The following is a 27874-nucleotide window of genomic DNA, read 5'->3' as shown; positions in this document are numbered from 1 at the left end:
TTGGTTCGATCACCCGAGACCAAGTAGACTCAATGTAGTCGGACCCGAATCCCACCTTGTGCTAGTAGGAGTATAAGTATCCAAGCTCGATTGAGAATGACCCATCGAACACAGCAAGTTTGACTCGAGTCACCTTGAGGACAAGGTGTATGTAAGCGTAGTGGATTGATACAATTCGGACTTCACCGATGACGTCTTGAGCATGGATACACTTTAGAGGTGTTTTTTTTTCTTATTTAATTATTTATTTTATAGAAAAATAAGTTTTTTGTTTGTCGCATTCGAACGCGAATGGAGTGCGTTCGAACGTGCTTGTGAACGCCTACATCAGGTTCGCAAAAATAGAGAATGCGAAATGTGTGTTCGAACGCTATTGGGCGCGTTCGAACACTGATGGAATGCGTTCGAATGCACTTGTGAACGCCTGCATCAGATTTGCAAATACAGAGAACGCAAAATGTGCGTTCGAACGCGATTAGGCGCGTTCAAACGTGATCGGTGAAAATCTATTGTTTTAGGGTTACTAATTGCCACTTTTGAATTGTTTGATTAGCCTCTAAAGGTGTGGATGGTAACCATGGAATCATTATTGAATGAATTGAGTTTGCCTTGTCTCCTTCGTCTTCTTCTCTCTCATTCTCTCGTTCCCTGGCATCGCCGCTTCTAGCCTCCCTCGACTGGCCAATCACTAGTCCTCCCCTTAGGGGCGGCCCACTCCTCCCCTTTCATCCAATCTATCCATCACTTTGCCCTAACCCTTCCATTACCCATAACCCTTCCACCACCACTTATTCATCGGTGGCACCCCGCTAACGCTGGTCCACCAACCTCCACCATCACCAAAGATTTTGTGCCTCCATCCACGGATCCTAAGACAGACTCTCCAATGTTCATCCATTGATCGGATGATATCTTGAGATCCCGACATCCGATTCACCTGAAACTAGATTTGATAGAAAGCTCTTTTCCGGAGCTACAACATATAAAATTTTTACATTGATTCGATGGCTGAATCTTTTGGTATCTATTTCCAAAATTCTGTGTTAGATCTAGTCTAGATCTAAAAATCGGGATAAATCGAACCTTAGCCTAAAGGGGAGATCATATCAGCTAATTCAATCTTATTAATAAGATCTGTAACCAAAAATAAGTTACACAACTATTCCTTCAAGATCTGAATGTATTACAGGAATCAGTCCGCACAACCATAAGAAAATATTCGTCAGATATTCTCCTATAGTCAGAAAATTACAAAACCAATTGGGATAGATCTATAACTTCCTGATCTATAAATGTCCTTCGTAGATTTGAACTTCAACTTGGACAAAAACACGAAAGATTATGGGTGATGGTAGTGGTGACGGGTGGAGTGGATGTTAGGGTTATGGATGGGTATGGAGATGAAGGTGGATGGTGGATGTGATTAAAGGATTTAGACGAAGGGAACGAAGTGGTCGAGATTCCAAAGAAGAGGGGTGGCTCGATAGTCGAGGGAGATTAGAAGTTAGGAGAAACCTTGCCAACTATAGAGGTAGAAGGATGGTGAAGAGCAAAGAGGGAAAAGTCTAGAGAGAAGATAGGAGCCAAGAATTCAATAATCCACATATATATAGAGGCTAGCCAATAAGTCCTAAAATAATATGAAATTCTAATTCTAGAGGATTCCCATCGATCACGTTTGAACGCGCCCGATCGCATTCGAACGCACCAAAAGATGTTGTCCGTACGTGCGAACGCAACGTAGGCGTTCGAATGCGGGCATTCAGACTCGCCCGACTGCGTTCGAACGCACAATATGTGTTCTCTGTATTTGTGAACCAGATGTAGCCATTTGCAAGGGCATTCGAACACGACCCCTCCTGCGTTCGAACGCGACCTACAGAAATTTTATTTTAATAAAAATAAATATCTAATGCAATAAGAAAAGATCCTAACTAACTGTATCAGCACACCACGCTTCCCCCCACCTTGCCCTCAAGGTGAAAAGTTAGGGAAACGCTCCAAGATATCAATCTCCAACTCCCATGTCACCTCATCGGATGGCTTGCCAAGCCACTCAACTAGAATCTCCATCTCCAATCTGGTACCACATCATCGTCAGCGTCTAGCAAGTACTCAAACTAGCTCTACGATCTCTACCTCCAATGGCTCCGGCAGAACCGATCCAACAATCTCATGATCTCCAATGCACTCTCTCAACAATGAAACATAAAAAATAGGATGCACTCTCGACCCCTCCGACAACTCCAAACGATATGCAATTGGACCAATACGCACCAACACCCGAAATGGACCAAAGTAGAGATGTGCTAACTTTTGGTTACGCATCAGATGTAAGGTCACCTGTCAATATGGCTGCACTCTTACAAACACCCACTAATGTCGAACTCCTTCTCCCTATGGCTACGATCATAAACTTGCTTTATATGGTTTTGAGCAAGTTTAAGATGAGCACGCAACCTTCTCAATTTGGCATCTCTATCCATCAAAGCTAAGTCCACCTCCGTACGATTTGCAGATGCCACTAGATCATAAGCACGTAACATTAGAGCCATGCGTCCATACACCACCTCATATGGAGTCATGCGAATGCTGCTATGGTAGGTGTATTATAAGACCACTTCGCCCACGATAAGAACTCCAACCATTGTCTCGACATCTCTCCCACAAAGCACCTCAAGTACTACTTAATGCCTCGATTGATCACCTCGGTTTGGCCGTCTGTCTGCAGATGGTAGGCCGAACTGATGTTCAATCAAGTCCTCTACAATCTATAAAACTCAGTCCAAAAGTCACTCAAAAATACACGATCACGATCCGAGACAATCGTGCATGGCATGCCATGTAACCGAGCAACATCTCTAACAAAAATTTCAGCCACCGACTTGACTGAAAAAAGATGTGACAATGCCGAAAAGTGCGCATATTTGCTCAGTCTATCAACCACCACAAAGATAATAAAATAACCACGTACCAACGGAAGACCCTCTATGAAATCCATAGAAATTTCTTCCCAAATACGGTCCGGTATAGGTAAAGGCTGCAGTAATCCGGCTGGTTTCAATGTGATTGCTTTAGCCCTTTGACAGACTTTGCAAGTACGGATAAAACTCCTCACATCCCGCCTTAATCCTAGTAACGTGCAACTCTGAGATATCCTCCTATAAGTCCTCAAGACACCCTCATGACCAGCCTCTGGAGTATGCTAGAAGTGCTCCAACAATTTCTGCTGCAATCCATCATTTGCAGGCACTCGAATGCATCTATGGTCCAGCAGCAACCCATCTCAATTTTCCAACTCTGGATGGTGCTCCGGATCATCCATCACCTCCTGCAACAATCTCAAAATATCTGGGTCAGATGTACATGCATACATCAACTCGTCAAGGAAGGGAAAGGTAGGAGAAGAATAGGCTGCAAGCTCGGCGGTATCGGGTTGGCACGATAGTGGATCCACCACTCGATTTTTCATTCCCTTCTTGTATTGGATTTCATAATCATATCCCAACAATTGTGTGACCCATCGCTGCTGTGCCAGAATGTGTATGTGTTGTCCCATAAAGTATGGAAGGCTCCTTTGATCAGTTCGGATAATGAATCGTCTACCGATCAAAACAAGCCTCTACTTTGTCACCGCATGTAGAATTGCCAATATCTCTCTCTCATAGGTTGATAATTGCTGAGATTTTGGTGGCAAAGCCTTACTAAGAAAGGCTATGGGACGTCCTCTTTTCATAAGTACAGTCTTATGCCAATACCCAACGCATCACATTCCACAATGAACTCTTTGGTGAAGTCTAGTAGCACTAGAACGGTTGCCGTCGTCATTGCTGTTTTCAGTTTTTCAAAAGCTGAAGTGGCTTCATCTGTCCATCTAAAAGAGTCCTTTTTAACAAAGAAGTGAGAGGAGCAACTATCTTGCCATATCCAGCGATGAAGCGTTGATAATATTTGCTCAGCCCCAAAAATCCTCTCAATCCGGTGGTAGTAGTAGGCCAAGAGGTCATACATGCAACCTTTCGAGGTACTCCCCATAGGCACTTGGAATTTTTGATCTTCAGTTGGTTTTGCTTCAACAAATTCAGCACATTCTCCAAATGCCGCTAATGCTCCAATTCAGTCCTGCTACACACTAAAATATTGTCAAAAAAATACCAAGACATACGTTCGTAAGAGAGGCCAAAGTATATCATTCATGAGGCCTTGAAAGGTAGCTAGAGCATTGGTGAGACCAAAAGGCATCACTCGGAACTCGTAATGCCCATCCGGAGTCCGAAATGCAATTTTGTGCGCATCCGCCGGGTGAACTCTAATTTGATGATTCGCAGCCCTCAAGTCAAGCTTACTAAATATAGTCGCTCCTGCTAGCTCGTCTAGCAACTCCTCAATAACCGGAATAGGGTACCAGTCCTTTACAGTAATAGCGTTTAGTGCCCGATAGTTGACACAAAAATACCATGTCCTGTCGTTTTTTCCACCAATAGCACGGGGGATGAGTATGTGCTATGAAGGTTGAATGAGACCTTGCTCCAACATCTTGGCTACTATCTTTGAGATAACTTCTTTTTGCACATGTAGATACCGATATGGCATCACGTTCGTCGATGCAGCCCCAGGTATAATCTCTATGCGATAATCCACCGCTCTCCTCGGCAGCAACTACTACGGCTCCTCAAACAGTCGAAAATTCAATGGTTATACCTGAACTCATTTGAGGCTTATCTCTTGCTTGTCCTAACTAAAGAAGATAGGCTAAATCGTATGCACAAGGCAGCCCCATCATAGGCTGCATCGGAGGAATCGGCGAAGTCCGAACACCATCAAGCCGCACATCTTTGTTTCCTTGTTTAAATTTCATCCACATGCTCCTGAAATCAAATGTGACGGGTCCCAAACTCTGTAACCACTGAGCACTAAGGACAATGTTCGCTCCTCGCAGTGCCAACGGATACAAGTCCACAATGATGTCATGTCCTTGCACTCATATATCGACCCGGCGACACAAGCTCTCAGCCTTAAGCTTCGTGTCGTCTCTAATAGCAACGTCAAATCCTGTGGTCGGTTTGGCATACAAACCCAATCTCCTCACTAACCTCTTATCTAGAAAGTTGTGTGTACTCCTCGAATCGATTAGGATGTGCACACAATGCTTTCTAACGAGTCCGTCTACTCACAGCGTCCTCGGCGCGGAAGTACCCGAATATGCATGCATCAATATTTCAGCTTGGATATCTTTCTCCACGCCCTCCTCAACGGTCTCCTCATGGACCTCCTCTGGACACTTCATTAACAACCTCATAATCCTCCTCAATACCGTCGATAAGCATAACACTCCTGATCGGTTTAGAACACTAATGACTAGGGGTGAAATGCTCATCACATCGAAAGAAAGGGCCCTTCGCTCTTCGTTCCTCCACCTGAGCAGGTGTGAGAGTTTGAACGGGGGGTCTTGTGCCTCATCTAACATCGAAAGAAGGTCTCAAAGGTGGTCGTGGTCTAGTACTCGTAGTCGCTATTTTTGAAATCGCAGAATTTCTAGTCGGCGTTCTAGGTGCAAACCACCCATCTCGGTGGCTCCAATTGGTTTTCGCTGCCATCTTTAGAGACATATGCTTTTGTTCCATCCTCACGGCCTTCTCAAAGGCCTCCTCAAGAGTAGTAGGACATAGAGCATGAACATCCGCTTATATCTCATTCCGTAGCCCTGAAATAAATGTACTCATCAATGTTTGTTCGGACCACGGTGGCTCACAACGACTACTAACTCTTTCAAACTCAACTTGGTACTCCATTACGATTGTCTTCTGAACCATCTTGCTTAATGTGGTAGCAAAATCTTCATATGCCACTATCCCAAACTTGCATGTAATCCTCCTACAAAAATCAGCTCATTTGGTAAATCCACCACCACGAAGAATTGATCTATACCAATGCAATACCGTTCCTTAGAGGTGAAAGCTTGCCATATGGACTTTTGCATCTTTCACTGTACCTTGACAATCAAAATATTGTTCAACTTGAAACACTCAATCCATTAGATCACCGCCTTGGAATTTTGGAAAGTCCAAGCGTGCGGTTCTCCCCCTAATAGCATTATTGGGTTCGCAAAAGATCCTTGGTTCAGGTCTAAACCTGTGTGCAGGCTGATCACCCTCTCTAAATCCTCAAGCACATCCATCACCATCTCCATAGGGATCAACCTCATTCTCAAAGTGCCAATCCTCCTCATCGACGAAGCGCATTGGTGCCGCACGCCTCTCGGGTTCCACCACTGTCGGTCTTGGGTTTTGCAACGGAGGTGGGAAATGATGTGTGGGCATAAGTAAAAGGGGATCATTGACACTCGCATGATGTACCTGGACCTTTGGGATATCATTTTGATAAGGTCCCACTGCTGGTCATTCTTGAAACTCTAATCATCGTCGAGTGGATAACGAATCAAATTGGTTCTTGACATATTCCGTGAAATCATTGTGATACTTTTGAATTGAGTCAACTCTATGCATCAATGTATGGAACATGACCCTAAGTTTATCTATATTCACACTCATAGACGTTGGTTGACTCGGTCCTACCGTGGTCGCTCCAAAGGAATCGACCTCATGGTTAGGGTCATCGTGGATTGAGTCTTCCCTTGTCCGTGTGTTCTCCAAAGGTCTCCTTGTTGATGTCATCTTCCCTGTTTCAACCATTAATGGAGGTCTAAGGTTCGCCTGCTCTGATACCAATTTGATAAGATTTGTAACAAAAAATAAGCTACGCAATTATTCCTTCAAGATCTGAATGTATTACAGGAATCAGTCCGTATAACCGTGGAAAAATATTCTTCAGATGTTATCATATAGTCATAAAATTATGAAACTAATTGAGATAGATCTGTAACTTCCTGATATACAACTTTCGTATTTATGCTCTTCGCAGATTCGAGCTGCAATTGGGACGAAAATATGAAAGGACGCGGGTGATGGTGGCGGTGATGGGTGGAGTGGATGTTAGGGTTATGGATGGGTATAGAGATGAAGGTGAATGGTGGATGTGATTAAGTGATTTAGACGAAGGGAATAAAGTGGTCGAGATCAAAAGAAGAGGGGTGGCTCGACAGTCAAGGGAGATTAGAAGTTAGAAGAAATCTTGCCAACTGTAGAGGTGGAAGGATGGTGAAGAGGGAAGAGAGAGAAGTCTAGAGAGATGATAGGAGGCAAGAATTTAATAATCAATAGCATAATGAATTTAGTTGCCATCCACATATATATAGAGGCTAGCCAACAAGTCCTAAAATAATATGAAACCCTAATTCTAGAGGATTCCTATCAATCTCATTCTAACGTGCCTGATAGCATTCGAATGCACCAAAAGACATTCTCTGTATGTGCGAACGCGATGCAAGCATTCGAACGTGGGCGTTCGAACTCGCCCAACTGCGTTCGAACGCACAATATGCGTTCTCCGTATTTGTGAACCTGATGCAAGCGTTCGCAAGGGCGTTCGAACACGACCCCTCCTGCGTTCAAATGCAACCTACATAAATTTTATTTTAATAAAAATAAATACCTAATATAATAAGAAAAGATCATAACTAAGTGTATCATTTATCAAAGGGGTCGGTGATCCTGGTGTATCTCTATTAATTGCTCTACCTAATTAATAAAGGTAGGAATTATGAGTGGGACCTACCCAATCTTGTAGTGAACGTTAGTGAGATTATTTAACTAATTAGTGATAGGATTGTTGTGCTTATGCTTTTTATTTACTTTTCTTATCAAGGTGGACTCCGTACCCCATGAGGATGATCTCATGGCGTAGTTGCAGCCAGTATCAAGAAAGTAATTCAGGCAAGTGAAACTTCTATAATCTAGGAGTAGTATAGAGAATGAAATATCGTACTTTATGAAATCACCACATTCATATCATGTATGTGCATATGTTTTTCTTACTATTATTATTGCATGTCATGCATGGTAATTATATTTTGATGTTCAGTAAGAGTTTACATATTATGATGTCTTTGTATACTTATTGAGCATGATTATATGTTTAGCATGCAAAACATGATAATGATGGGTGTCACATTTTGCTTCATGTGTTGGATAATATCATGCCACTTGCACACGAGCACGACTATAACGCCCCCGCCCGGCAAGGGCTCGTGCACGCACAAGCGCCCACACGGCACGCGTGGCGCATGCGACATGACGGGCAGGACCCGTCACGCACAGATACTTTCTTGTGCACATATAATCATGACATCATCAAATAAAATCTGCTAACTTATCCATGATCACATAATCCATCACCAAATAAATCATACTATTAACCAAATAAACCTGTTAATATATAAATATCCAAGTCCATAATAATATACACTAGACCACTACGTAATTTGGTAGGATCTACACAGGCCACAACAAACTATCAAGATACAACTAAAATAACTAATACAAGAGTACGCCATGATTTGACCTGTATTATACAAATCATCGTTTAATATAAAAAAGTACAAATATCAAATACTAGTATAACTCAATTTCTATATAACTATCATCTATACTGTCTCGCATCTATAGTTCACCTCATCTTTGCTCTAAAATATCCTATCAGGATATCTCAAGTCGGTATCATGTACCATAATATATGTGAGGGTTGAAAAAGAAATAAGAGAGTCATGAGAAAAAGGCTCATTGAATAGATCTTACCCCGAATTAGTGATGCCAAGGAAGAACGAGAAAAAGAAGGACAAGGAGCCGAGGAAGAACGAGAAAAAGAAAGAAAGAAAGAAAGAAAGAAGAAGAAGAAGAAGAAGAAGAAGAAGAAGAAGAAGAAGAAGAAGAAGAAGAAGAGAAGAGGAAGAGAAGAAAGAGAGAAGGTGAGTGAGGGGGTTGCGGACCCAGGCCGGTAGGGAGAGCACCAGACGCTGCTGGCCAGTCGGCGGTTCAGTTCCGACGAGCCTGAGCTCGGGCGAGAGAGAGAGAGAGAGGGGAAGAAAAGGAAAGAGAGGGGGAATGAGGGATCTCACCGGTAGCTGCGGCTTCGGGGAGCTAGCGGCGGACCGACGTCGGCAACGAGGAGAGGAGGGAGTGCGAGAGAGAGTAGAGAGAGAGTAGAGTGAGAGAGTGACCGAAAGAGAGATAGAGAGAGAGAGATTTAAAGAGAGAGAGGGAAGGCGATGGAGGAGGGTAAGTGGCGGTGCCGAGGCCTGCCTCGGCAGTGGGCACGTGGCGCTCCACCACGCAAGCTGCATGAGCAACTTGCATGGGCACGAGGCCGGTCACAGTGTGGCCGGCAATGTCATGCACAAAATTAATTAATAAATTTTTTTAAGGTTGGGTTGTTTCATTTTCTTTCCCCCTTTATAAAAATTTTGACCCAGAAATTTAAATCACACTAGTATTGTAAAAAAATCCACATATCTAGTTCTAGTGCCTTCTAATCAAATCGACAACTGCACAATCTTACTTTTTTTAAATCTATAACTTATACCACCACAAGTAACTCATTTACAAAATTAAATTTTCTAGATCTAGGTTAGTTAGGTAATCATACCATGTCTATACAAATCAAGAATACCACTGGTCTGCAAGAAAGAGTACATTCATTCTATTAATTGAATCATATTCTACTCCAAAATACCTCAAGCTATCCCAACTTATCACTTTTCCTGCTAACTACAACAATACACATCGTAATGCCATAATCACCTATGATAATATGATACAACCTATTTAAGTAAATTATCCCCAATCTACTGAATATATACTCCGATCTCAAACATACTCAATGGATTATCCCTCAATACTATCACTAATACCAAGTAGAACAATAAATACAAGTTATTTCAAGAATATCCGAAAGACTTAACTCATACTTCTCTTTCTAATAAATAATGTCACTAGTCTAAACATACTCAGCATCATTCGATATCCTCATAAAATTTAGGCAATAGCACATAGTCTCTTATTTAAAGTGCGCTGCTCATATGCTTAAACCATTATACAAATTACTAGATAAATTAATATAGGAGATCACACCTATCCATATAAGACTACAATATCAACATGTATTCATAATACATTCTTTAGAATAACATGCAGTGCATCAACTCCAACCTATCAATGTAAATCCTAATGCAACCTCAAATGAATTTATACACCCTTCTAATTCTCCACATTATCTTCCTTCTTAATCTGCAATATCTGAAAGGTTAAAATTCAAACTATTTCAAGAAACATACATGATAAACTTTATAATGATCTTTCTATCAATCACTTCTATATCCAAACTATTCATTCCTCGATTCACATAATTCCAGTTTGATCATTATCTATTTAATTACTATCACTACTAGTATATCCACCAAAATATCACTTAATGATATCGATATTCAGATCAAAATACTATCCATGGAGTTCTATTAAGTAATCCAATAATCTCTTCAATATCTCGACAGATATAATATTCAGTCCATAATATTAATCTCCCGAATTGATAATGCTATTATGATCAGCTAATAAACTAACTAACGCTAACTGATTCATATAGATCAGAAGACATCCAAAAATATAGATAACAACCTTTTCGCAACCTTAACTTTGCAATTCATTAAAAGACCAAATTTCCACAGACTATAATGGAACCAATCATGAAATCATTATATCCCAATTATGAAATCATTATCTCCTAATCAAATATCTTTATCTTAAGACTTAAATGTAAACTTGTAAGTCTTTATAATCATTAAGATCAATCTCATCATTCTAAAAGGCTCGCTCAATAACCTCTACTAATAATCGAATATGAAAGCCAACGGTTAAACAAATGCTAAAATAATCACTTTTCTATACATCATTATCTGTTTATCTTCTAGCAGTATAATAAACATCTATCGATACACTGAATATGATCCGTCCTATGAAGCAATTAGTTCAACTTCCAAACCATCTATCAGTCGTAACAAATGATTAAGTCTATAGGCTGTATGAATAACTCTATCAAGTTATCTCTCCAATTAGTATTATCGAAACAACTAACATGTCAAAGCACATAATATCTCAATTTAACATCTATGATTAAAATCCAACATATCTCATTTCTAATTAAATCATATAAACCTCATATTTCATGAAGAGTCTCAACTTATCACATCCTCTATACAAAGTCCACCACATATACTACATAATTTAATCTTATAGTATCATCAACAACCTTCTATAACATCATTAATATCACCTAATAATCATAATAAAATAAGTCTGTATATTGTAATCAAAATTCATCACCCAAAACATACAATCGTCATGCTATAATATTCTTATCGTCTAAATCAAAGCCCAAAACTAAACTAATAGTCAACATATATTTTCAATGTCATACAAGATATGTCATGAGGCTATCAACTTAGTACTATCATCACCTTATATAGTTTATTTCACTATCATTCTTTCCATCTAATCATATTCACATAATTAGCAACTTCTAAACCAAACCTACTATCATGTCATCCAGGACTATATACCTTATGTCTCAACTACTGACATCACTCACAATCCAATAACTATATTCATGTCATATTTCCTATATTTATTACATTACCCTATTTGATAATCAACTTTAAAATTTAAAAGAGACATTAATCTTCTAACAATATTATGGACAATCATTTTCCTATTAAATCATCCATTCTTATCGGTACACTCAAAATTTTACACCTACTAACATAAGTATCTTGCAAACATAATTTATCATACCAATCATCCCAAAAAAAATTTCCATATACAATCTACAATCATCTATATCACATCACTTAATATCTTTTTCGCTATACAAAATCATCATATGTCTTACTAAAGAGAGAGAGATTTAAAGAGAGAGAGGGAAGGCAGTGGAGGAGGGGTAGCGGCGGCGCCAGGGCCCACCGCAGCCAACTTGTCGTAGCCGGTTGGCTGCAACAGCGGTAGTGGGCGCGTGGCGCTCCACCACGCAAGCTGCATGAGCAGCTCGCAAGGGCACGAGGCCGGCCATAGTGTGGCCGGCCACGTCATGCCAGAAATTAATTAATAATTTTTTTTAAGGTTGGGTTGTTACATTTTCAATATAAATCTAATAATTTTAATTTACAAATTTATCTATTAATCTAATAGACATATAAATAAATAAATAAATATAAGTATTACCTATATTTATACCTAATTAATCATTAAGAAGAAAAATACCTAAATAATCTATTTGTATTAATTAAGAAGAAAAATACCTAAATAATCTATTTGTATTAATTAAGAAGAAAAATACCTAAATAAATAAAATAAATAAATAAATAAATAATTAAATAATTAATTAATTAATTAAATCTGTCATTAGTGCTGGGCTCGGCCCAGCACTACCTGCTACAGTGCTGGGCTGAGCCTAGCACTATGTAGAAAGAAGGAGAAGGAGCCGTGGAAGAAGGAGAAAAAGAAAGAAAGAAAGAAAGAAGAAGAAGAAGAAGAAGAGGAGGAGGAGAAGAGGAAGAGAAGAAAGAGAGAAGGTGAGAGGGTTGCGAACCCAGGCCGGAGGGGAGGGCACCAGCCGCTTCTGGCCAACCAGTAGCCTGCCTCATGCCAACCAACAGCCTGCCTCATGCGAGCGGCTCGGCTCTGATGAGCCCGAGCTCGGGCAAGAAAGAGAGAGAGAGATAGAGAGAAAGAGAGAGAGAGAGAGAGAAAGAGAGAGAAAGAGAGAGAGAGAGGAAGGGAGAGGAAGAAAAGGAAAGAGAGGGGGGAATGAGGGATCTCACCAGCGGCGGCGGCATCGGGGAGGTGGCGGCGGGCCGATGTCGGCAATGAGGAGAGGAAGGAGTGCGAGAGAGAGTAGAGAGAGAGTAGAGTGATAGAGTGGTCGAGAGAGAGATAGATAGAGAAAGAGAGAGAAATTTAAAGAGAGAGAGGGAAGGTGGTGGAGGAGGGGTAGCGGCGGGGCCGGGTCTTGCGGCCAGCTGCGGCAATGGCAGTGGGCGCGTGGCGCTCCACCACGCAAGCTGCATGAGCAGCTTGCATGGGCACGAGGTCGGCCATAGTGTGGTCGGCCACGTCGTGCCCAAAATTAATTAATAATTTTTTTTAAGGTTGGGTTGTTACAACGAGCAGAAAGGGGATGACTGTGAGAGTCTACGGAATGATTCCTTCAAGACCTAGATTTATTGTAGGAAGTAGTCCGTGCAACTAAGGGAAAATATTCACCAAATATTCTCCTGTAGTTAGAAAATTATAAAACTAAGTAAAATCGATATGTAACTCCCTGATCTATATTTTTCATATTTACGCCCTTCGCAGATTCGAACTACAATTAGGATGAAAACATAATATAGTGCGGATGATGGTGGTGGTGACGAGTGGAGTAGATGAAAGGGAAGAAGTGGTCGAGATATCAAGGAAGAGGGAGGACTCGAAAGACGAGGGAGATTAGAAGTTAGAAGAGATGGTTGGTTGGTGAAGAGGGAGGAGGGAGATTAGGGAAGAGAGAAGATAGAGAGGCAAGAAACCAATATTTCCATAGCATAATGATTTTAGCTGCCATCCATACTTTTATAGAGGCTAGCTAACAAGCCAAAATAATAATTATTATCCCTAATTCTAGTGGACTCTCGCCGATCGTGTTAGAACGCGCCTGATCGCGTTCGAAAGCACAAAAGGTGTTCTTTATTTTTGTGAACCTGATGTAGGCGTTCGAACGCGCTCGACGATGTTCGAACGCGACCCTTCTGGGTTCGAACGTGACCTACAAAAAAATTATTTTTAATAAAATAAATAACTAATGTAATAAGAAAAGACTCTAACAACCTACCACGCTTTCCCCACCTTATCCTCAAAGTGTAAAGTAGGGGAAACGCTCCAAGATATCCGTCTCCAACTCCCATGTCGGATGCCTTGCCAAGCCACTCGACTAGAACCTCCATCTCTAATCTGATACCATGACGTCGTCGGCGTCTAGCAAGTACACGAACTGGCTCTATGGTCTCTATCTCTTCTAATAGCTCCGGTAGAACTTATCCAACGATCTCATGATCTCTAAATCCACTCTCTCAATAATAAAACATGGAAGACAGGATGCACTCTCGACCCCTCTGGCAACTCTAAACGATATGCAACCGGACCAATATGCTTTAACACCCAAAATGGACCGAAGTAGCGATGCGCTAACTTCTAGCCTCTATAAAGGTGTGGATGGCAGCCCAAATCATTATGCTATTGGATTATTGATTTCTTGCCTCCTATCTTGTCTCTATTCTCTCTACCCTAATCTCCCTCCTCCCTATTCACCAACCTACTACCTCGACCGTTTGTAAAGTCTCTCCTAACTTCTAATCTCCCTCGTCTATTGAGTCCTCCCTCTTTCTTGGGATCTTGACCACTTCTTCCCCCTTCGTCTTCATCATTTAAACAACATCTACCATCCAATTTCATCAACATTGTCATTCATAACCCTAACATCAACTCCACCCGTCACCACTACCATCATCCGCACTAAATCATTATTTCATCCCTGTTGTAGTTCAAATTTGAAAAGAGCATAAATAAATGTAGATCAAAAAGTTACAGATCAATTCCACTTGGTTTCATACTTTTTTGACTACGGGAGAATATTTAGTGAATATTTTCCCTCGATAGCATGGTCTGCTTTCTGCAATAAATTCAGATCTTGAAAGAATCGTACCGTAGACCCTATCATTGGTATCAGAGGCTATTAATTTGGTTTCGTAGCCTATCATTGGTATCAGAGCTTATCAATTTGGTATCCTAGACTCTATCAATTGGTATCAGAGCTAGGCGAACCTCAGACCTCTATTAATAGTTGAAACAAGGAAGATGACATCGACAAGGAGACCAATGGAGAGCACACCGATAAGGGAAGACTCAACCCATGACAACCCTAACCGTGAGGCTGATTCCTTTGGAGCGACCACGGCAGGACCGAGTCAACCAACATCCATGGGTATGAATATGGGCATGGCAGATGAACTTAAGAGAATGTTCCAAACATTGCTGTATATATTTGACACAATGTAGAATGATCATAATGCTTTAAAGAAAATATGTCATGAACTGACATGTTAGTGTTAATGGAACCCGAGAGGCGAGCGACACTAGTGCGCTTTGTCAAAGAGGAGGATTAGCACTTTGAGGATGAGGTTGATCCCTTCAGAGATGGTGATGGACGTGCTCGAGGATTTAGAGAAGGAGATTAACATGCACAAAGGTTCAGACCCGACAATGTTATTCAGGAGAGAGCCGCATGCTTGGACTTTCCAAAATTCTAAGGCAATGATCCAATGAATTGGGTGTTTTAAGTTGAATAATACTTTGATTATCAAGAGACAGCAGATGACGCAAAGATCCAGATGGCAAGCTTTCACCTCCAAGGAACCGTATTGCATTGGTATCGATTGGTTATTCATGGTGGAGGATTTATTGATTGGGCTAAATTTTGTAGGAGGATTACACACAGATTTATGATAGCGGCATATGAAGATTTTGCTACCACATTAAGAAAGATGGTTAAGAGGACGACCGTATGGGAGTACCAAGCTGAATTTGAAAGAGTTAGTAGTCGTTGTGAGCTACTTTAGCCCGAACCGACATTGATGAGCACATTCATTTCAGGGCTGCGGGATGAGATATAGGCGAATGTTCATACTCTTTGTCCTACCACTCTTGAAGAGACCTTTGAGAAGGCCGTGAAGATAGAGCAAAAATATAAGGTTCTCAAGATGGCAGCAAAAGTAAGTTGCGGTAACCGATATGGACAGTTTGCGTGTAGAACGCCAGCTGAAAATTCTACGAGTTCAAAGACAGCGGCTGAGAGTACTAAACCATGACCACCTTTCAGACCTTCTTCTGATGTTAGAGGACGCACAAGACCCCCCGTTCGAACTCTCGCGCCTGCCCAGGTGGAGTAGCGAAGAGCGAAGGGCCTTTGCTTTCGATGCGATGAACGTTTCACCCCCGGTCATCGGTGTTCCAAACCGATCGAGAGTGTGATGCTCATCGATGGTCTCAAGGAGGATGATGAGGTTGTTGATGATGGAGAGTGTTCAGAGGAGATCCATGAGGAGGCCGTTGAGGAGGGTGGGGAGGAAGATATCCAAGCTGAAATATCAATGCATACATATTTAGGTACTTCCGCGCCAAGGATGTTACGGGTAGACGGACTCGTTAGAAAGCATTGTGTGCATATCCTCATCGATTCCGGGAGTACACACAACTTTCTAGATGAGAGGTTAGTGAGGAGATTGGGATTTGATGGTGAACCGACCACAGGGTTTGGCGTTGCTATTGGAGATGACACAAAGCTTAAGGCGGAGAGCTTGTGTTGCCAGGTCGGTATTCGGGTGCAAGGACATGACATCATTGTGGACTTGTATCCATTAGCACTACGATGAGCATACATTGTCCTTGGCACTCAATGGTTACAAAGCTTGGGACCCATCACTTTTGATTTTTGGACCATGTGGATGAAATTTAAGCAAGGAAACAAAGATGTGCGACTTGATGACGTTTGATCTCTGCCGATTCCTACAATGCAGCCGATGGTAAGGCTGCTATGTGCGAGTAACTTGGCCTATCTTCTTCAGTTAGGACCAGCCAGAGACGAGCCTCAAATGAGTAGAGATACTACCATCAGGTTGTCTAATTTATTAGACAAATTTGCTGGACTATTTGAGGAACCAAAGGAGTTGCTACTAAGGAGAACGACGGACCATCGCATAGAGATTGTGCCTGAGGCTGCACCGGCGATGTGAGGCCATATCGATATCCACATGTGCAAAAGGAAGTTATCTCCAAGATGGTAATCGAGATGTTGGAGCAAGGCCTCATTCAACTAAGTCATAGCCTATACTCATCGGCCGTGCTATTGGTGCAAAAAAAGAACGGAACATGGTATTTTTGTGTCGACTACCGGGCACTAAACACTATTACCGTTAAGGACCAGTATCCCATTCCGGTTATAGAGGAGCTGCTGGACGAGCTTGCAGGGGCAATCATATTTAGTAAGCTTGACTTGAGGGCCGGGTATCATCAAATTAGAGTTTACCCGGTAGATGTGCACAAAACTGCATTTCGAACTCCGGACGGGCATTATGAGTTTTGGGTGATGCCTTTTGGTCTCACCAATGCTCTAGATACTTTTCAAGGCCTCATGAATGATATATTTTGACCTCTATTGTGAATGCATGTTTTGGTATTCTTTGACGACATTTTGGTGTATAGTAGGACTAAATTGGAGTATTTACGGCATTTGGAGGATGTGCTAAATTTATTGATGCAAAACCAGCTGAAGATCAAGAAGTCCAAGTGCCTATGGGGAGTACCACAAATAGAGTATTTAGGCCACATCATCTCAGTAGAAGGGGTAGCGACGGATTCTCAGAAGGTAGCATGCATGACCGCTTAGCCTATTCCTACCACCACCACAAGATTGCGAGGATATTTTAGGTTGACCGAATATTATCTCCGCTTCATCGCCGGGTATGGCAAGATCGCTGCTCCTCTCACTTCTTTGTTGAAGAAGGACTCTTTTAGATGGACAGATGAAGCCACTACAGTCTTTGAAAAACTAAAAACAACAATGACGACGCCCGGTTTAGCGCTACTAGACTTCACCAAAGAGTTCATTGTGGAATGTGATGCATTGCCAGTTGGCATAGGAGCTGTACTAATGCAAGGAGGACATCCCATAGCCTTTCTTAGTAAGGCTTTATCATAAAAATCTCAGCAATTATTGACTTACGGGAAAGAGATATTGACAATTCTACATGCGGTGACAAAGTAGAGGCTTTATTTGATCGGTAGGCGATTCATTATCTATAACGCCCCAGCCCGGCACGGGCACGTGCACGCCCACGCGCCCACACGGCACGCGCAGTGCACGCGATAGGACGGGCGGGGCCCGTCACACATAGATACTCTCCTGTGCACATATAATCATGACATCATCAAATAAAATATGCTAACCTATCCATAATCACGTAATCCATCACCAGATAAATTATACTATTAACCAAATAAACATCTTAACATATGAATATCCAAACCACAATAATATACATTAAACCACTACATAATCTGGTAGGACCCACACAGGCCACAACAAACCATCAAGATACAACTAAAATGACTAATATAAGAGTACACTATGATTCGACCTGTATTATACAATTCATTGTCTAATACAAAAGAGTACAAATATCAAATACTAGTACAACTCAATTTCTATATAAACTATCATCTATGTCGTCTCGTATCTATAGCTCACCTCATCATCGCACTAAAATATCTTCTTAAGATATCTCAAGTTGCTATCACATACCACATATCTGAGGGGGTTAGAAAAGAAATAAAAAGAGTCATGAGCAAAAGACTCAGTGAATAGACCTTACCCCGAATTAGTGATGCCAAATAGAGAGTAAATCATGTACTGGAATAGTATGAATCGAAAGGGCATCATGCCTCAATAATACATAAATGAAAAATAGATAACATGTTATGTCATAATTGGTAAAATATATAATCCTCGACAATGTATAAATAAATCTCCATGTCATACCATCATCATAACTCTCTCTCAAATATGACACATGATGCATTCCGACCATGACCATGCTATGATATCAAATGCAACTATATATGACGCATATTGGTCACTCGATAATCAGGTAACCAAATGATAATGAAATCATATGCATTTCTCAACATGACAATCATTACCGACATCTCGGTATAATATCATCATACTAGACCACCGTGCACAGTCAACACCCGGTACCCAGTCTTAACATCATGCCCGAAGGCTTCGAGCATTCTCTGCCATCCGCAAGGAGTATCTCAAATATAACCATACCCTGCCATCCGCTAAGGATATCAAGACCCATCCAGACCGGGCACCCTTCTAGCTAATAGAAATCTCGTGAGGATAACTCGCCACATATGCCCTAGCAAACGGCATGTGTCCGAATATCTACTGCACACACATACTAACGACCTCGGACGTAAGGCCAACAGGATCGTGACTATGTCGAGCAATCAATCATCCACAAAGCGCGTCCTAACCCTGGCGCTACTCGGGTATCCTCACGCTTTCTATCAACTATCCTATCAATCATATTTCATGCTTTCCTTCTAAATAATAGATCACATGCATATATCCAGTACAATAACGAGTTAATATATAACAGGAATTTAGGTGGAACAGAAATCAATAGAAAAATGATGCAATGTAGACTCCAGCTATGTATCTAACATATGCATAATCCTGCTAGTCTATCACATGCACACTCATACTAGAAATCACTCCGACATAAAGTCATAATAGTATAATCATCTCTAATCGTCTTTATATATTTCACCAATGTACTCATATTCCAAATCTGCATAATCAATTGCATGATAAAATATGCTCGACTGTAATCATCTCTAGATAAAATTATATAATCATGTAGGAGGCCAAAACATCCATGTACATAATATATAAAATAACCTAATTTGAGAAAGGCGTCTAGGGGATAAGACTACTCACCGTCTGATCAGAAGACACAAACCACGCATCTCTCACGTCCATCAGTTAACCGAGTGACACTCATCGTTAGCAAAGTCCATGGGGTCTCAAATGAGGGGGTTCAGGATCTAAAAATATTCAAGTAATATTAATTAGTCGTTTATCCAATTAAAATTAGTTCAAGTAGAATATAAAGATTTATTTGGTTTAAAATCACTTCTTTTACTTTGTACATAACTAGATTCACATTATAGGTACGATTCAAATATTATGACATACCATTATTATAAAATACTAGTTATAATATACGGAGAAAGGTTCGTTTCTTTTTATTTAATATTCTAAATATATAATTATAAAGTAAAAGCTAAACAATTATAAATGGGATATAAGTATAGATAAGATCTATTTATAATAAATTTATATTTCTTAGTCTACTTTGATTAATTAGAAGTTATATAGTATTTACTTAATTATGGAAAATAATTAATTAATTAATATGACTAGTATCTTATTCTACACACGATAGTATATAATAAATTGTTAAGATTACTTAAATTGCATATATTATGAATATCAATACATAAATCTAATAGAAATATAAATACATAGTTACATCAAAATAAGTATTATCTATATTTATGCATAATATTTTATAACCTAGTTAATCATTAATTATACTAATTATAATTAATAATCATCATGTTGAAGAATATATATTATTATTAAAATAACTAATGTCTAAATAATTTATCTACATTAATTAAGGAAGTAATACGTAATTAAATAAATAAATAAATATAAAATAAAGCAGATAACAAAACAATGTCACTAGTGCTGGGCTCGGCCTAGCACTGCCAAGCCCAGCATTGTGCAGAAAAAGAAAGGAGTAGAAGCCGAGGAGGAAGAAGAAAAAGAAATAAAGTAGAAGAAGAAGAAGAAGAAGGAGGAGGAGGAGGAGGAGGAGGAGGAGGAGGAGAAGAAGAAGAAGAAGAGAGAAGGGGAGCTTAGGGAACAGAAAGGAGAAAGGAAGAAGAAATAAGAAATAAGAAGAAAGAAGAAGAAGATGAAGAAGAAGAAGAAGAGAAGAAAGAGAGGAGGTGAGGGAGGAGCTTGTAGACCCGAGCTGGCGGGGAGGGCACCGACTGCTGCTGGCCAGCCAGCGGCCGGCCTCTCGCCAACGGCTCGGCTCCGACGAACCCAAGCTCGGGCAAGAGAGAGAGAGAGAGAGAGAGAGAGAGAGCTTCTCACCGGCCGCGGCGACTTCGGCAAGGTGGCGGCGGGCCAACATCGGCAACGAGGAGTGCGAAAGAGAGTGGAGTGAGAGAGAGACCGAAAGAGATAGATAGATAAAGAGAGAGATTTAAAGAGAGAGAGAGAGGAGGCGGTGGAGGGGGGTTGCGACGGCACCGAGGCTCGCAGTGGCAATGGGCGCGTGGCGCCCCCACCACACAAGCTGCATGCGTAGCTTGCATGGGCACGAGGCTGGCCATAGTGTGGTCGGTCGCGTCGTGCCCAAATTTTTCTTTTTTTTTAAGATTAGGTTGTTACATTATCCGAACCGATTAAAGGAGCCTTCCATACTTTATGGGACAGTGTATACACACTCCAGCATAGCAGAGATGGGTCACAAAATTACTAAGGTACGATTATGAAATTCAATACAAGAAAGGAATAGAAAACAGAGCGGCGGATGCATTATCACGCCAACCCAATACCCCTGAGCTGTAGCCTATTCTTCTCCCACTTTTCCTTTTCTTGATGAGCTGAGGTATGCATGTACATCTGACCCAGATCTTTTGAGATTGTTATAGGAGTGACGGATGATCTGGAGTGGCATCTATAGTTGGAGAATTGAGGCAGTTTGCTGCTGGACCGCGGATGCATTTGGGCACCCGCAAATGATGGATCGCGATAGAAATTGTTGGAGCACTTCCATCAAACTCCAGAGTCTGGTCATGAGGGTGTTTTGAGGACTTATAGTAGGATATCGTAGAGTTGCACATGGCCAAAGGGCTAAGGCAACCACATTGAAACCGGGCAGATTACTTTAGTCATTACCTATACCGGATCAAGTTTGGGAAGACATTTCTATGCATTTCATATAGGTTCTTCTGCTAGTACATTGCTATTCAGTTTTTTTTATAGTCATTGATAGGTTGAGCAAGTATGCGCATTTTTCGGCATTGTCACATCCATTTTTATCCAAGTCAGTGGCTAAAATTTTAGTGAGAGATATTGCTCGATTATATGGAATGCCACACATGATTGTCTCAAATCGTGATCATGTATTTATGAGCAACTTTTGATCAGAGTTTTTCAGATTACAGGAGACTCGATTGAACTTCAATTTGGCCTACCATCCACAGATGGATGGCCAAACCAAGGTGGTCAATCGAGGCATTGAGCAGTACTTGAGGTGCTTTGTTCGAGAGATGCCGAGATGATGGTTGGAGTTCTTACCGTGGCCGGAGTGGTCTTACAACACTGCCTACCATACTAGCATTGGCATGACTCCATTGGTGGTGGCGTACGGACGCATGACTTTGACATTACGCGCTTATGATCCAGTGGCATCTGTAGATCGGATGGAGGTGGACTTAGCTTTGATAGATAGAGACGCCACATTGAGGAGGTTGCTTGCCCATCTTAAACTTGCTCAAAACCACATGAAGCAAGTTTATGATCATAGCCATAGGGAACAGTAGTTCGACATCGGCAGTTGGGTGTTTATGAGGGTGAAACCATATCGACAGTTGACCTTGCGTCCGATGCGAAACTAGAAGTTAGTATATCGCTATTTTAGTCCATTTTGAGTGTTAGAGCATATTGGTCTAGTTGCATATCGTTTGGAGCTACCAGAGGGGTCGAGAATGCATCCTGTCTTTTATGTTTCATTACTAAGGGAGCGGATTGGAGATCATGAGGTCATTAGATTAGTTCTATCGGAGCTATTGGAGGAGACACAGATCATAGGGCCAGTTTGTGTACTTGCTCGGCGCCGACGACGATATGGTACCAGATTAGAGATGGAGATTTGAGTCGAGTGGCTTGGTAAGCTATCCGATGAGGCGACATGGGAGTTGGAGACTGATATTTTGGAGCATTTCACTGACTTTTCACCTTGAGGACAAGGTAGGGGAAGCGTGGTGGGCTTATACATTTAATTATGGTCTTTTCTTATTGCATTAGTTGTTTATCTTTATTAAAATAAAATTCACGTAGGTCGCGTTCCAACGCCCTTGCGATTGCCTGCCATCGGTTCGCAAAAATAGGGAACACAAAATGTGCATTCGAACGCGGTCAGATACATTCGAACGCCGTGTTCGAACGCCTGCATTGCGCTCACACGTACAGAGAATGCCTTTTGTGCATTCGAACGTGATCGAGCGCATTCGAATGCGATCGACGAAAAACCTCTAGAATTAGGGTTAATAATTGTATTATGGCTTGTTGGCTAGCCTCTATAAAGATGTGGATGGCAGCCAAAATTATTATGCTATTGGATTATCGATTTTTTGGCCTCCTATCTTCTCTCTATTCTCTCTACCCTAATCTCCCTCCTCCCTCTTCACCAACCAACCACCTCTACTGTTGGCAAGGTCTCTCCTAACTTCTTATCTCCCTCGACTGTCGAGTCCTCTCTCTTCCTTGGGATCTCGACCACTTCTTCCCCTTCGTCTTCATCACTTAAACAACATCTACCGTCCACCCTCATCTCCGTTATCATCCATAACCCTAACGTCCACTCCACCCGTCACCACCACCGTCATCCGCACTTAAGCATAATTTTGTCCCTGTTTCATTTCAAATCTGAGAAGAGCATAAATATGAAAAACGTAGATCAGGAAGTTATGGATTGATTCTACTTGGTTTCGTAATCTTCTGACTACGGGAAAATATTAAGTGAATACTTTCCCTCGGTTGCAAAGACTGCTTCCTACAATAAATTCAGATCTTAAAGGAATCGTACCATAGACCCTATCATTGTATCAGAGCCTATCAATTTGGTTCCGTAGCCTATCATTGGTATCAAAGCCTATCAATTTGATACCGTAGAACCTATCACAAACCACCTCGATTCTCCAACTCTGGATGGAGCTTCGGATCATCCAATACCTCCTGTAATAATCTCAAAATATCTAGGTCAGATGTACATGTATACCTCAGCTCATCAAGAAAAGGAAAAGTAGGAGAAGAATAGGCTGCAAGCTCGGCGGTATCAAGTTGGCGCGATAGTGCATCCGCCGTTCTATTTTTCGTTCCTTCCTCGTATTTAATTTCAGTAATTTTGTGACCCATCTCTACTATGCTGGAGTGTGAATACACTGTTGTATAAAGTACAGAAGGCTCCTTTGATTGGTTCGGATAATGAATCGTCTACCGATCAAATAAGGCCTCCACTTTGTCACCGCATGTAGAATTGCCATCATTTCTCTCTCGTAAGTTGATAATTGTTAGGATTTTTATGATAAGGCCCTACTAAGAAAGGCTTTGGGACGTCCTCCTTGCATTAGTACAGCTCCTATGCCAACTCCCGACACATCACATTCCACAATGAACTCTTTGGTGAAGCCCGGTAGAGCTAGAACGGGCGCCGTTGTCATTGCTATTTTTAGTTTTTCAAAGGCTGTAATGGCTTCATCTATCCATCTAAAAAGTCCTTCCTCAGCAAAAGAAGTGAGAGGAGCATCGATTTTTCTATACTCGGTGATAAAGCAGCGATAATATCCCAGTTAGCTCCAAGAATCCTTGCAATCCTGTGGTGGCAGTAGGGATCGGCCAAACGGTCATGCATGCTACCTTTTGAGGATTCGCCGCTACACCTTCCGTTGAGATGATGTGGCCTAAATACTCTACTTGTGGTACTCCCCATAGGCACTTGGACTTCTTAATCTTCAACTGGTTTTGCATCAACAACTTCAGCACATCCTCCAAATGCTGCCAATGCTCCATTTCAGTCCTGATATACACCAAAATATCATCAAAGAATACCAAGACATACATTCGTAGTAGAGGCCGAATAATATCATTCATGAGGTCTTGAAAAGTAACTGGAGCGTTAGTGAGACTAAAAGGTGAACTCTAATTTGATGATACCCGGCCCTCAAGTTAAGCTTGCTGAATATGTTCGCCCCTACAAGCTCCTCCAGCAGCTCCTCTATGACTGAAAAAGGATACCGATCCTTGACGGTGATAGCGTTTAGTGCCCGCTAGTCGACACAAAAATGCTGTGTCCCGTCCTTCTTTCACACCAATAGCACGGGCGATGAGTAAGAGCTATGACTTGGTTGTATGAGGACTTGCTCCAACATCTCATCTACTATCTTGGAGATAACTTCCTTTTGCACATGTGGATACCAATATGGCCTCACATTCGCTGGTACAGCTCTGGGTACAATCTGTATGCGATGGTCCGCCGTTCGCCATGGTGGCATCTCCTTTGGTTCCTCAAACAGTCCAGCAAATTTATCTAATAAATTAGACAACTCGATGGTAGTATCTAAACTCATTTTAGGCTCGTCTCCTACTGATCCAAACTGAAAAAGATAGACCAAATCACTCGCACAAGGCAACCCCCCCATCGGCTGCATCGCAGGAATCGGCGGAGACCGAATGCAATAAAGTCGCACATCTTTATTTCCTTACTTAAATTTCATCCTGAAAAAACCCCTAGACACAAGTATGTATCTAAATACTAGGCAATGATATCACTCGTTCGCTTAAGTAAAAGTCCGTAGAAATATTAAGAACGAAAACAGAGATGAACGCCAAGATTTTAACGTGGAAAAACCCAAACGGGAAAAAACCACGGATCCAAACTCGGATCAAAACCAATCACTAGAATAGTAGTAGTTACAAGACTGACTCTCAAAACAACCTGTCGATCCAAACGACTTTGTTCCTCTCAGTCTTGATCGCTAGAACTCACGATTCACTGCTTCTTGTGATTGAAGTCCAATCTCAGTAACCCTCGAGATTGATCTTTTGTCTAGATAGCCCTTAAGACGAAAGATTAAGATTTGTAGATGAGTGGAACCTTGTTAGTTGAAGAACCGATGTAGCCTCAAGAAGTCTCCTTCAATAATGCTTCTTCAACTACCCTAGAGATAGGGTTTCACAATCCTTATATATGATCTCCAAGATAAAGCCAAATCCAAGTCTTATCCGTACTCACGAAAGTCCAATTTTATCAAACTTCGTTGGTGCGTTCGAACGCGGCCCGGGTGCGTTCGAATGGCATGACTTGAACTCAGGTGCGTTCGAACGGGCCCGAGTGCGTTCGAACGCAACAACTTGAATTCTTCAGGTTGCGTTCGAACGCATTTGTGAACGTAGCTCTCGGTCTGTGTGAACGCAGTACCCACGTTCGAACACATTTGTGAACGCGGCTCTCTGTTTGTGTGAACGCAGTACCCGCGTTCGAACGCGTTTGTGAACGCGGCTCTCTGTCTGTGTGAACGCAGTACCCGCGTTCGAATGCGTTTGTGAACGCGGCTCTCTATCTATGTGAACGCGGTACCTGCGTTCGAACGCGTTTGTGAATGCGGCTCTCTGTCTGTGTGAACGCAGTACCCGCGTTCGAACGCGTTTGTGAACGCGGCTCTCTGTCTGTGTGAACGCAGATTCCGCGTTCGAACGTGTTTGTGAACGCGGTGTGAACTCGATGGCTTTTCTCCAATAATCTTGCAATTCTTCAAACCAGAGATATTCTAGACTTGTGTAAAGCTCATATACATGAAAAAAATACACTTAGAATATTTTATACAGAATTGCCAATAAATAAAAACCTAACACATTCACATGCTCTAGAAATCAAAAGTGACTGGTCCTAAGCTCTGCAAACACTGAGTGCCAAGGATAATGTCTGCTCCTCGCGGTGCTAACGGATATAAGTCTGTAATGATGTCATGTCCTTGCACCCATATACTGACCCGATGACACAAGCTTTCTGCCCGAAACTTTGTGCCGTCTCCAATAGCAATGTCAAACCCTGCGGTCAGTTCAGCATCCAAGCCCAACTTCCTCACTAACCTCTCATCTAGAAAGTTATGTATACTCCTAGAATCGATGAGAATGTGCACACATTGCTTTCTAACGAGTCCGTCCACCCATAATGTCCTCGACGCGAAAGTACCCAAATTTGCATGCATCGATAATTCAGCTTGGATATCATCCTCTGTGCCCTCCTCCACGGCCTCCTCATGGACCTCCTCTGAACACTCTCCATCACAAACAACCTCATCGTCCACCTCAAGATCGTTGATGAGTATTACACTCCCGATCGGTTTGGAACACCGATGACCGGGGGTGAAACGTTCATCTCATCGAAGAAAAAGGGCTTTTGCTCTTCGCTCCTCCACCTAGGCTGGTGTGAGAGTTCAAATGGGGGCTCTTGTGTCTCCTCTAACATCGGAAGAAGGTCTTAAAGGTGGTCGTGGTGTAATACTATCAGTCGCTATCTTTGAACCCGCAGAATTTCCAGTCAATGTTTTAGGCACAAACCGCCCATCTCGACTGCCCTAACTTGTTTTCGCTACCACCTTAAGAGCCTTATGCTTTTGCTCCATCCTCATGGCCTTTTCAAAGAACTCCTCAAGAGTGGTAGGACAAATAGCACGAACCTCCGCTTGTATCTCATCCCACAGCGCTGAAATGAATGTGCTCATCAATGTTGGTTCACGCAAAGGTGGCTCACAACGACTACTAACCCTTTCAAATTATGCTTGGTACTCCAAAATGGTCATCCTCTGAACTATCTTACTTAATGTGACAGCAACATTTTTATATGCTGGTATCTCAAATCTGCATGTAATCCTCCTACGAAAATTAGCCCAACCGATAAATCCTCCACTACGAATAAATGATCGATACCAATACAATGCCATTCCTTGGAGGTGAAAGCTTGCCATTTGGACCTTTTGCATCCTCTGCTTTCTCTTGACAATCAAAGTATTGTTCTACTTGAAACACCCAATCCGTCGGATCACCACCTTGGAATTTTGGGAAGTCCAAATGTGCAGTTCTCCCTCAGATAGCATTGTCGGGTTCGCAAAAGATCCGTGGTTCAAGTCTGACCCTTTGTGCTTATTGATCTCCTTCTCTAAATCTGCAAGCACGTCCATCGCCATCTCCGAAGGGATCAACATTATCCTCTAAGTACCATTCTGCTTCATTGACAAAGCACACCGGTGCCGCACGCCTCTCGGGTTCTATCACCGTCGATCTTGGGTTGTGTATCAGAGATGGGGGATGATGTGTAGGAATAAGTAAAAGGGGATCATTGACATTAACATGTCTCACCTGGATCTGTGGGGTATCAGTTCGGTGTGTTCCCACCGCTAGTCCTTCT

The sequence above is a fragment of the Typha latifolia genome, chromosome 12 (assembly GCF_019914945.1).
Source record: "Typha latifolia isolate L0001 chromosome 12, TyphaL0001v2, whole genome shotgun sequence".
Classification (NCBI taxonomy): Eukaryota; Viridiplantae; Streptophyta; class Magnoliopsida; order Poales; family Typhaceae; genus Typha; species Typha latifolia.
This window is presented reverse-complemented; position numbering follows the sequence as displayed.